General features: G+C 50.3%; 1 long non-coding RNA gene across 1 annotated transcript; it reads right to left on the bottom strand.

The window, feature by feature from the left end:
• Nucleotides 1-2,164: 2,164 nt before the first annotated feature.
• Nucleotides 2,165-9,842, bottom strand: LOC113455650. Its single transcript, XR_003376648.1, has 3 exons — nt 9,744-9,842; nt 4,381-4,497; nt 2,165-2,641 (listed from the first exon to the last, which is right to left on the bottom strand). It is a non-coding gene; the product is annotated as an uncharacterized LOC113455650 (long non-coding RNA).
• Nucleotides 9,843-11,033: the final 1,191 nt, after the last annotated feature.

The following is an 11,033-nucleotide window of genomic DNA, read 5'->3' as shown; positions in this document are numbered from 1 at the left end:
ACTGACGTCATAATTTACATATTCATGAGGTACTATATCTCACTTGTATTGGACAATGATCAGCATAGGCTAATTAGCATAGCTGCCATTTTTAACTTTTATTTTCTTTACTATGCCAGGGCCTTCCATAGCCCATGATGGATTTAAACTAGGTAACCTAGGATGACCTTGAACTTCCCTCCTGCCCCTATCTGCGAAGTGCTGGGATGACAGACCCCCCCACACCAGCCTGTCACTTCTCTCGTGAGTCTTAGTGAGTAGGATCTACGCAGCCGTCACTGAGTCTCTAGTAGGGTCAAGTCTTTCACTGTGGTGACCTGGCTGGAACCCCAGCCAATAGGGCCCAGGTCCTGCATGCCAATAATCGCAGCCGTAAGGGAGTTAGGGCAAGAGTTCTAGACCAGCCTGAGATATATTCCTGAGACCTTATCTCAAAGGAAAGAGGGGGACCCTCAGGCTTGGAGAAGCACAGGAATACTGCCTTTTTTTAAAAAAATATTTATTTATTTACTCATACTCATGAGTGTTCTATCTGCCTGTATTCCTGCAGGCCAGAAGAGGGCACCAGACCTCATTACAGATGGTTGTAAGCCACCATGTGGTTGCTGGGAATTGAACTCAGGACTTTTGGAAGAGCAGGCAATGCTCTTAACTGCTGAGCCATCTCTCCAGCCCCAGGCATACTGCCTTTTAAGGGGATGAAGGGTTTTCAAAACTTCAGGTGGAAGCCAGGGTAATGGCATAGACCTGCCACCCAGAGGCAGGAGGACTCACACACCGCAGACCAGAAGAAGATGTCCAGTCAGTGTGATGATTTCTGTACAAGCTCAAAGTCCTCATGTCAGTCCCCAGGGCATACTTTATAATGTCAGGTAGGTACGTATGCTGGAAAGATGGCTCAGCTGTTAGGAGCACTAGCTGCTCTTGCAGAGGACCTGGGTTTGATTTCCAGCACCCACATGGTGGTTCACAACCATCTGTGACTCTGGTTCCAGCAGGCCTGATGCCACCTTCTAATCTCTGTGGGCATCAGTCACACACATGGTGTAATAAATTCATGCAGGCAAACTGCTCACGCATGAAATAAAATGAATAAATATTTTAAAAGTAAGATTAGCCAGGTGATGGTGGCACATGCCTTTAATCCCCGCACTAGGGAAGCAGAGGCAGGTAGGTGGATCTCTGAGTTCAAGGCCAGCATGGTCTACAAAGTGAGTTTCAGGATAGGCTGCAAAGCTACACAGAGAAACCCTGTCTTTAAAAACCAAAAATAGCCGGGCGATGGTGGCGCACGCCTTTAATCCCAGCACTCGGGAGGCAGAGGCAGGCAGATCTCTGTGAGTTCGAGTCCAGCCTGGTCTACAGAGCTAGTTCCAGGACAGGCTCCAAAGCCACAGAGAAACCCTGTCTCAAAAAACAAAAAAACAAACAAATAAAAAACAAAAATAAATAGTAAGATTAAGTAAAAATCCAGGCATGGGTACTGGAGAGGTTCTTGCAGAGGACCAGGGTTGAGTTCCCAGTACCCATACAGCAGCCTACAACTGTTAATTCAGTTCCAGTGATCTGATGCCCTCTTCTGACCTCTTTAGGCACAACACACATATATACATTTAGGTATTCATATACTACACACATGGTATACATATAGGCAGGCAAAACATTCATATACATAAGACATACAATAAGAGGGCTGGAGAGATGGCTCAACGGTTAAGAGCATTGCCTGCTCTTCCAAAGGTCCTGAGTTCAATTCCCAGCAACCACATGGTGGTTCACAACCATCTGTAATGAGGTCTGGTGCCCTCTTCTAGCCTGCAGGCATACACATAGACAGAACATTGTATACATAATAAATAAATAATTAAAAAAAAGACATACAATAAGAAATAAATAAAAATTTTATTTTTCCAACCCCATCACTATGGAGACAGAAACAGACACAAGGCGTGGGGGGGGGGGGCTGGCCAGTCTGGTTTGTTTGTCTAGCTCCAGGCCAGGGAGGACTCTATCTTACAGAACAAGGCAAACTGGCACCTGAGGAATAATACCAGATGCGGTGCCCAGGGTTCTACATTCATGTACATGCGTGTGTGTGTGCACGCATGTGCACTCTTATGTACATATTCATATGTGCCAGAGCGTGCGTGCACACACACACACACACACACACGCACGCACGCACGCACGTACGCACAAAGTAGATATGCTCAGAAAGAGCGAGATTCGGGTTTAGGGCACAAAGGAAGTCTCCTTAGAGGATCTTCCTATCCTTCTAGGGAGTTTTGCCGGAAGTCCTCCCCGCTTGGGAGGCTGAGATGCCACTAGAATGTCAGTTTCCCCCTTTCTGTGCCCCTGAGGCACCCAGGTGTGTTTAAAGCAGGAGAATGAAACTACTAAATGACGTCTGAGGGACACACTATGGTGCCAGGATAGCCAGCTCTATGACATCAGAGTGATTCGCCACCTGTGGGCATAGCTAGTCATGCCCTGGAGCGGAGATGAGGAAGTCCAGGAACTCAGTAGCTGAGAGACATACAGTCTGCACTCAGCTCCAGGGAACAGTCTCTCCAAGGGCTGATGGGGGTCCACCGTTGGAGGCTGGGTCTGAGCAAGGAGCCCAGACTTGGAGGAGGTCTACCTGGAGACAGTGACAATAGGACAGGGTTAGCTCAAGGATTTCTGGTTTCCTGGCCCCCGGTTTTGATGACTGCTGGATAGCACTCACTGTAATGGGGACAGAGTAAGCGCTCAATATATTTGTTGTTGTTTCAAGACGGGGGGGGGGGGGGAAGGCGTGTAGTAGAGGAGGGGGGTAGGGGATGGGGGTGGGCTCACTTTCTGGCCCAGGCTGGCCTTGAACAGTCTCCCTGCTTCAGCTTCTAGAGAGCTGGGATTACAAGGTAAGGGCCACCAAGTCTGGCTCTCAATCAGCACTCTGTGGGAATCAGTTTATGAGTTAGTTTATAAACTAACTCAGTTTATCCTCCTGGCTGATTGCTTCGGCCATGATAATGAGTATCTCCCACAGGGTCATCACTAAGCCTCGGGTCCACCTGGGACTCAGGTCAGGACCTGGATTCTCCTGGACTTGCCTGGGCAAGAAAAAGCAATTCCCGCCTGGCGGCGTCCCGCCCACAATGACGTAATTAGCATCAGCGGGGATCCCGACCCAAGCCCCGCCTTGGGGATGAGGGAGGAGACTAACCCAAACCGGTGGCCCCGGCAGGGTTACATAACCGGTCCTCTAGTCCCTTGGGAAGTTGCCGGACGTCCTGGTCGGGCTGGGGACAATGGACGGGGAGGGACTGTTCCTCCTGGCGCCTGAAAGTGGCCAGCACCCCCTTTCTGATTCACCCGAATTTCCTGCTCTTTATGACCTTCCCAGGAAGGTATTCTGAGGCTCCTCAAATTTCACTCGCTATCCCATACTGTACAATTCAGCTCTCACACACCCTGCGAATATCTGTCCTCTACTGCAGCCCCCCAGTTCCTACCCTTACAACCATCTTTTGTAGTTCCTCTTAAATTGCTAGCCCCGCTTTTTTTCCCCCCAGCCATCCTTAGTCTTTGTCTTTCAGCACCTGATGTTGCCCTGACACCCCGGTTGCCCTTTTCCCGATATTCCCCATTATTTCTGAATTTTCCCCAAACTCCTCTCTTCCTTCCAACTGACCTCTAGAAATCTTTCTAACCCTCTGTTCCTAGATTCCACCTATCTCCTTGAAACGGTCCCAAAGTCCCTATCGTTCCTGTCCCCCAACCTGATCTCCTATCTCTCTTTTCTCAAGTAAAGTCACTCCTGGCCTCCCGGATGCCAGCCCGGCCTGAGGTGGCCCCTGCACTCCTCCAGACGCGCTCCTAAGCCATGCCCGGGTTCCCAGGACTGTGCTCGGGTTGGTGGCCCAGAGACCCAGTTTGCAACAGCAAAACATTGGTCTCCAAGGCTACAAACCCCGCCCCGGGGCGGCTTCTGTGGGAACCCGGCAGCCAGGGCCAGGGGAGGGCGCTGGTAGAAAGGCTGGGCTGGGACCTGAGCCCAGAGTGCACCGAGCAGGGTTCGTCCCGCATTACCCCCCCTCCCCCAGTCCTGGCTCACACACAGACCCGGACACCGGGACAAAACAAGGCCAAACAAACCTCGGGACCCTGGAGCAAAAAAAGACCCAAAAAAACAAAACAAAACAAAACAAACAAACAAAAAACCTTAAGATACACGGAGACTTCAGCCACTGGGAATTGTCAGGGATGCAAAGATAAGGGAGAGTCAATGCCCAGCTTCAGGAATGGACACTGAGACAGTGCAATTAAACACAGGCAACTCCAAATAACTCAGGGACGACCTTGCTATCAGGATAATCTATTTTTTTCTTCTCTCACCAGGGCCTTCGAGTTCTCATCTCTTCCCCTTCATCATCTCGGTTTCACATCTGTAACCGTAGGGACCTTCATACGCAGGCCTTAGGCAACCGCACTGTGGTGACAATGAGGGGACTCCTAAGACAAGAAGATTGTAGCAACGGTCACCCACACACCGTTCCTAACAGAGTCATTCAGCATTGAACATCTACTACAGGCGCCCTGCGCACCCAGCTGCAAGTTCCAGGTCAGCCAGGGCTAGGCAGAGGAACGTGTCTCGAAAAACAAAACAAAATAAATAAACAAAATAGAGATGAGCAGATTCAATTATAGGAAAGATTACAAAGTAATGAGGGCTTGTCAAGAAGGTTGGAGTTTGTAACTGTCAGTGGGGTAAACAAGAAAGGCCGGAGAGATGGCTCCCAGGGAAAGGGTTCCTGCCGGATAATATGAGTTTGATCCCAGGGACCACAGTGAAAGGAGAGAAGATTCCTGGAAGTTATCTTCTGGCCTTCACATTTGAGCTATGGCGGGTGCACGCGCGCACATGCATGCACATGTACACACACACACACACACAAATAAATAAATAAATTTTCAAAATATAATCAAAAGTACTTTTTAAAGGAAAGCCTAAGTAAGAAGGCAATGTTTCAGTAAGTATGGGAGTTGTCAGGGGCAGAGCCTGTAGACATCTGGACAGAGCATGAGCGATCCAGAAGAAATACAGGTGCATAGCTGTGAAAAGTAGTCCAAAAATAGAGCCCCTGCCTATAGTTCCCCAGTGAGGGGCTGGGGATGTGGCTCAGTGGTAGAGCCCCTGCCTAGAATCTTCTAGTTAGAAGCTGGGGTGTAACTTCTGTGGAGTTTGGAAAACCCTAACATGGACTAGGGGAGCTTAGCGAATGCAGAGAGCTTGTAAGAATAGGGAGGATGTGATGTAGCAGAGGGAACTTGAGGAGGGCCGTACAGACAGGACAGGCCTGTTCTGCAGGCCATGATGAAGCCTTTGACTCTTTCCTAGTATAGAACACTGAGAGTTTTGGGCTAAGTGCTCCATGTGACCGGAATTGGTGGCATATATCTACAGTCCCAGTAATGGAAGGTGGGGTTCAAAATCATCTTTGGCAACACAAAGAGTTTAAGGCCACCCTAGGCTACATGCGACCTTGTCTCACACACACACACGAACACACACACACACACACACACATGCACACACACACGCACACACACACACACACACACACACAAGGACTACATGGGATGCTTTTGGTTTTTACGGACCCATCTGCTATATGCGAACAGTCGACTGCAGGAAGAAGGCAGAGAGACCAGTACAGGGAGAGCAAAGGTCAGCCCAGTAGTTCTATTATCTTAGACTGTAGCACAGATCAGCATCCTGAGGTTGTCAGGCATGGTGGGGAACAACAGGGACTCCAGAGGGAAGAGGTCTCATCGAAGGCTACCAGGGCTCCATGGTGGAAACCCTGTCAAACACGACAGACTCCGAAGGCGTATGAACTTTGAGCTGCAGAATTTGCTGATGGTCACATTCCTGGCAAGTCCTTCGTAGAGAACAGCAGCCACTATTATGTCAGATGGTGTTCTTCCGGTCCCCACGGACGTCAATACCAGAGCCAGTGAGATGACTTAGTGGGTAAAGGCACCTGTCGGGCAAGCCTGGCAACCTGAGTTCAATTCGGGAGCCACTTAAAGGTGGGGGACAAAAGAGATCTCACAATCGTGTCCTCGGGTCTCCACATCAATGTGACACGAAATTCCCCAAAAACATAATTTGCACATGCATTCACACTTCACATGCACACACATATCACATTCACACAAGCATAAACACACATACATACATACACTAATAACACTTTAAAAACATTTTTAAAAGGGAGAGGGTCTGGGGAGATGGATCAGTGATTAACAACACTGGATTCTCTTTAGAGGACCTGAGTTCAATTCCCAGCATGCACCATAGCAGCCGACAGCCACCAGCACCAGGGTATCTGATGCCTTCTTCTCGCTCCTTAGATACCTGCATGCATACAGCATACACACATACATACACACACACACACACACACACACACACACACAAGTAAAAATAAAGAATATATTTTAGGGGCTGGAGAGATGGCTCAATGGTTAAGAGTACTGGCTGCTTGTGCAGAGAACCTGGGTTTGATCCCCAGCACCCACATGGTGGCTCAAAACCAGCTCAACTACAATTCCAGGGGTTCCTATGCTCTCTTCTGGCTCTCAAAGGCGCCAGGCAGCTGGTGTGTATATGGTGCACAGGCATACATGCAGCCTAAACATCCATGCACATAGAAAGTTGAAAATACAAATCTCCCGAAAGAGATGTTATATGCAGAAACTAGGGTTCCCAAAATGTCAGCCAACCTCACACAGGATACCCAAGCTCAGGCACCAAGATATCACAAACACTCTTAGTCCCCAAAGCTAGCCGGTGCTGCACCCCTCCATGTGGGCATATCCCACAGCTTTAGGGCCAGGTTCTCATGCCAACCACACCCAGCAGGGAGAATGTTGCTTGACTGGTGCTAGGGTTGTCGGGCCATCACCTGTGCCAGCTTGGGTCACTTGCTTACAGGCAGGCTGGCACATGCCAAGGGGAGGACCCACAGACTTCCACTATCAATCACGGCCCTAAACTAGGCACACCCCGCACTTCCTGCGGCAACCTGCTAAACCTAGTCACCGGCGTACACTGACATGTGGCCCTGGGCTTTTGGAGGTGCACTGTCTGATGGTGCGAAAACAAAAGGTTTGTATCTGTTGCTTCTGTTTGTCTGTGCTAGGGATGGAATCCAGAGCTTTCTGTGGGTTAGGAAAGCACGCAAAGTCTAAGCCACGCCCCCAGCCCCTCACTGAGGGATTCTAGACAGGGGCTCTACCACTGAGACACACCCCCAGCCCCTCACTGGGGGGATTCTAGACAGGGGCTCTACCACTGAGCTACATTCCCAACTCTTTTATTTTTATTTGGAAACACGCGTTTTGCCTAGTTACTGAGGTTGGTCTTAAATTCGCAGTTTAGCCCAGGCAGGCCTCAAACCTGTAATCCCCTACCTCAGTCTCCTGGGATTGCAGGCTTGCACCTCCTCACCTAGCTGCTATGGAATGAACTCTTGCTTGCACCCACACATCTCTGCAGAACCTATCCTACTAGTGTGGCATCAGAACTTGGCTTTTGGACAAGTATCACACACACACACACACACACACACACACACACACACACACACGCTCCTCATAAATACAATTTAAAATTAAGCCCATGACTGAGAAAGGCATGATGATTAGTGTTACAGAGGGCACCCAGGAGGGGTGCAGCCTCTCCCAACAGTGTGCATAGCCATGGCCCATGCTTGCTAGACACATCCATTGCCACGCACAGGTTGGCAGTCTCAGAGCACAGGGCTCTCCTCTCCAGGCCTTCTATGTAGGATGTACAAAAGACATCGTTTACATAACCTGCCCTGCATGCAGAACCCAAGAGCTTTACATAACATAGCGCAGTGAGTCACCCCACAGACACGGGACAGTGACCTGACAAGCCCAAGGAGGGGAACCCCCACTCAGGACCGTTACCCGGAAGTGACTCTGGGACACAGAGAGAACATGGGTTCTCAGAGAAGCCAGCAGGCTAAGGGTCAGAGAGGGCAATGGTTCCGGCCCCATCTGCCAGTCAGTAGAACATAATAAAAACATTATTAATAGAGGCTGGAGAGATGGTTCAGTGGTTAGGAGCAATTGTTGCTCTTGCAGAGGACCTGGGTTCGATTCCCAACACCCATATAGTGGCTCTCAACCATCTGTACCTCCCACGTACTCAGGTGGTGCACATACATATACATAAAATTAGTAAATCAAGAAATATATTTTTAAAAATCACTAATATGTAAACATCTGGTTATTCACTATGCCACACTGCATGAAGTACAGTTCATTCCCATTCTTCACTTATTTGATATTTTTATTAATCTGTTTTGTGTGGGGTGAATATGCTTGCTATGCCCCTTGTATAGAGGTCAGAGAACAGCCTACAGCAGTAGGGTCTCATTTTTCTCAACTGTAGGTCCCAGGAATCGAACCCAGGTTGTCAGGCTTAGCTGCAAGCGCCTCTGCCCACTGAACTATCTCACTCACTTATTCATTTATCTCAAAATCGGTGAGGTAAGAACAGAACCCCGGTTATTTTTTATTAACATTTACTTATTGAGTAGGGTAGGAGGTGCAGATGCCAGGGTGCGTGTCAGGTCCGAGAAGAACTGGCGGGAGTTTTCCTTCCCTTCCACCAAGTGGAGCCCCGGGACTGAAGTCATTTCCACAGGCTTGGTGGCAAGCGCCTCTGCCCACTCAGCATCTAGGCGGCCCATGGTACTTACTACCCACACACTACCTACTTTACAGAATTTAGCGAGGTCATATGTCTCATGGTGAGAGATGTTTTCAATCCACCCCAGGAAGGAAATGGACTTACGGGTCAAAGACATAGGGAGGGTACTGGAATCCAGAAGTTTTATTTTTCTCACCTCCACGTACATACCTTGGTAACCTGCTGTGAGCGAACCTGCCCACAGGAGCAATCAACAAACACTAACTTCTCAAATACTTGAGTTGAAATACCTACAGCTGCAGCCCGGTGTTCTCTCTCCGTCTCAAGAGCGGGGGTACTCCTAACCCAGCCTCCAAATCCACTGACTGTCCCCGTGGTTGGAAGGAACTGTTTTTTTCTCCCAGCAGTTCCCGGGTCTCCTCGCGGGACCCAGGACTGGCTCCGGCTCCTTTAAGACGGGGAACAGTCGGCCCTCGTTGCCCTGGCAGCGCCGCGAAGGTTGCCTGGCAACGTCAACAAACCGCGGCGCCGCCGGCGACTCTGTGCGCCCCGCCACCCCCGCCCGCTCAGACGTGGTGACGAGACGGCCTGTGGCACGCCGTTGCCTAGCTACCGGAAGGTTGTTTGTCCCCGGCCAGGCGGCGCGACCGCGCACAGCAGCCAGGGCTGACCGGGGCAGAGGGCCCGACCCTGGGATGACAGCTAGAGGACACTTGGGTCCCCAAATTACCGCCGTCTGCACCCCCTCCTCCCCGGAGTGCCCGTCTCTCCAGAGCCTCCCGCGTTGACTGTTTTCTTCCCCCAAACCATAACACACAAAAACAAGAGAGGTGGCCCTTCTTAGACTTGACACTGTGACCTCAGACCCCAGGTTTCTGGGTGCAGTGCTGAGGCAGGGGGATTCCCCCGACCGGGGAGACAGTTAGGCAGTGCACGACCTGTACACGCGCACACAACCTAGGGCCACAGCCCGTGCCTCCCCTCCCTCCCCTGTGGGTTTCTTGCCTACCTGTCTCCTCCACCTCCTCTGTCACCAGTCTGAAACATCCAGGCTGCATCTGAGATGCCATCCACGAACTGGGAAGGTTACCCATTGGCCCAGCACACCTCCTCCCAGGGCCCCCATGCAGCAGCCTCATGTGACCAGGGCTGGACTGAATCTCTGAGCTGAGAGAAGCAGGGTGTGACCGCGTGAGTGGAGTGAGTTCTGGGGACAGTGCCCAGCTGTGTGATAGACAGCAGGTTTCCCAGGCCCACTGTTGTGTGTGTGAGAGAAAGTCCGAGTGTTTTTCTAGGTGCGTGTTTGTGTGTGTGTTGGGGGGTGATTGTAGCCGGGTTGATTGTGGAGGTGTGTGTGTGTGTGGCTCCCCAGGTGATCTGTGAAGCCGATAATGTGGAAGTGTCTGTGGGTGGCTTCCCCTCTAGCGGTGCCTCCTGTTTGTAACTATATGTGTTCAGACAATCCACTCAGCGATTCCCTGGGGTTGTATGTAGCTCACAGAAGAGCTTGCTTAGCATGCAGGAGGCCGTCGGTTCAAATCCCAGGACTGAGAATTGCCTCTGATCATTAAATGCAATTTGCTTTCTTTTTTGACTGGATCTAATGTTGTGCAGACTACTTTAAACTTTATAGTCAAGGAACCCCTCAAACTCCAATACTTCTACCTCCACCTTCCAGGTGCTGGAATTATAGGCGTAGACCCCTACGCCCAGTTTAGATAATATCAGGGACCGAACCCAGGACTTCATACTTGCTGGATAGACATTGTACCAGTGGAAACACAGACCTCGTCCTTTTTCTTTGTCTTCTTCTTTTTTAAAAACAAAACCAAAACAAAACAGGATCTTCTTAGACAGCCCAGGCTGGCTTTAAATTCCTAATCCCCCTGCCTCGTCTCCCAAACGCAAGAATGATAAACCTGTACCAAGATAGTGCCTTCAAGCCGGGTGGTGGTGGTGCACGCCTTTAATCCCAGCACTCGGGAGGCAGAGGCAGCTGGATCTCTGTGAGTTCGAGGCCAGCCTGGTCAAAAAAGCTACGGAGAAACCCTGTCTAGATAGTGCCTACAGTTCCTAGTGTTGCCTGTCTTCTGCAATGTACTGTGTCCTTTATGGGAAGGACACAAGTGTCACACACGCCCCGGGTCCCCAACATTGCCCTACACACAGTAATTGCTCTGACCTGAGTGTCTGCAAGTAATCACACCAGTTCTTCCGGGGGTCTGTATGCTGTGAGCTTGCCTCCAGAGTTGTGATAGACTAAGACACCCACAACAGGGCCAATGCCCATGGCCTTGAA

The sequence above is a fragment of the Microtus ochrogaster genome, unplaced genomic scaffold (assembly GCF_000317375.1).
Source record: "Microtus ochrogaster isolate Prairie Vole_2 unplaced genomic scaffold, MicOch1.0 UNK74, whole genome shotgun sequence".
Lineage (NCBI taxonomy): Eukaryota > Metazoa > Chordata > Mammalia > Rodentia > Cricetidae > Microtus > Microtus ochrogaster.
The sequence above is the reverse complement of the archived record's forward strand: the minus strand, read 5'-3'. Positions and strand labels throughout refer to the sequence as shown.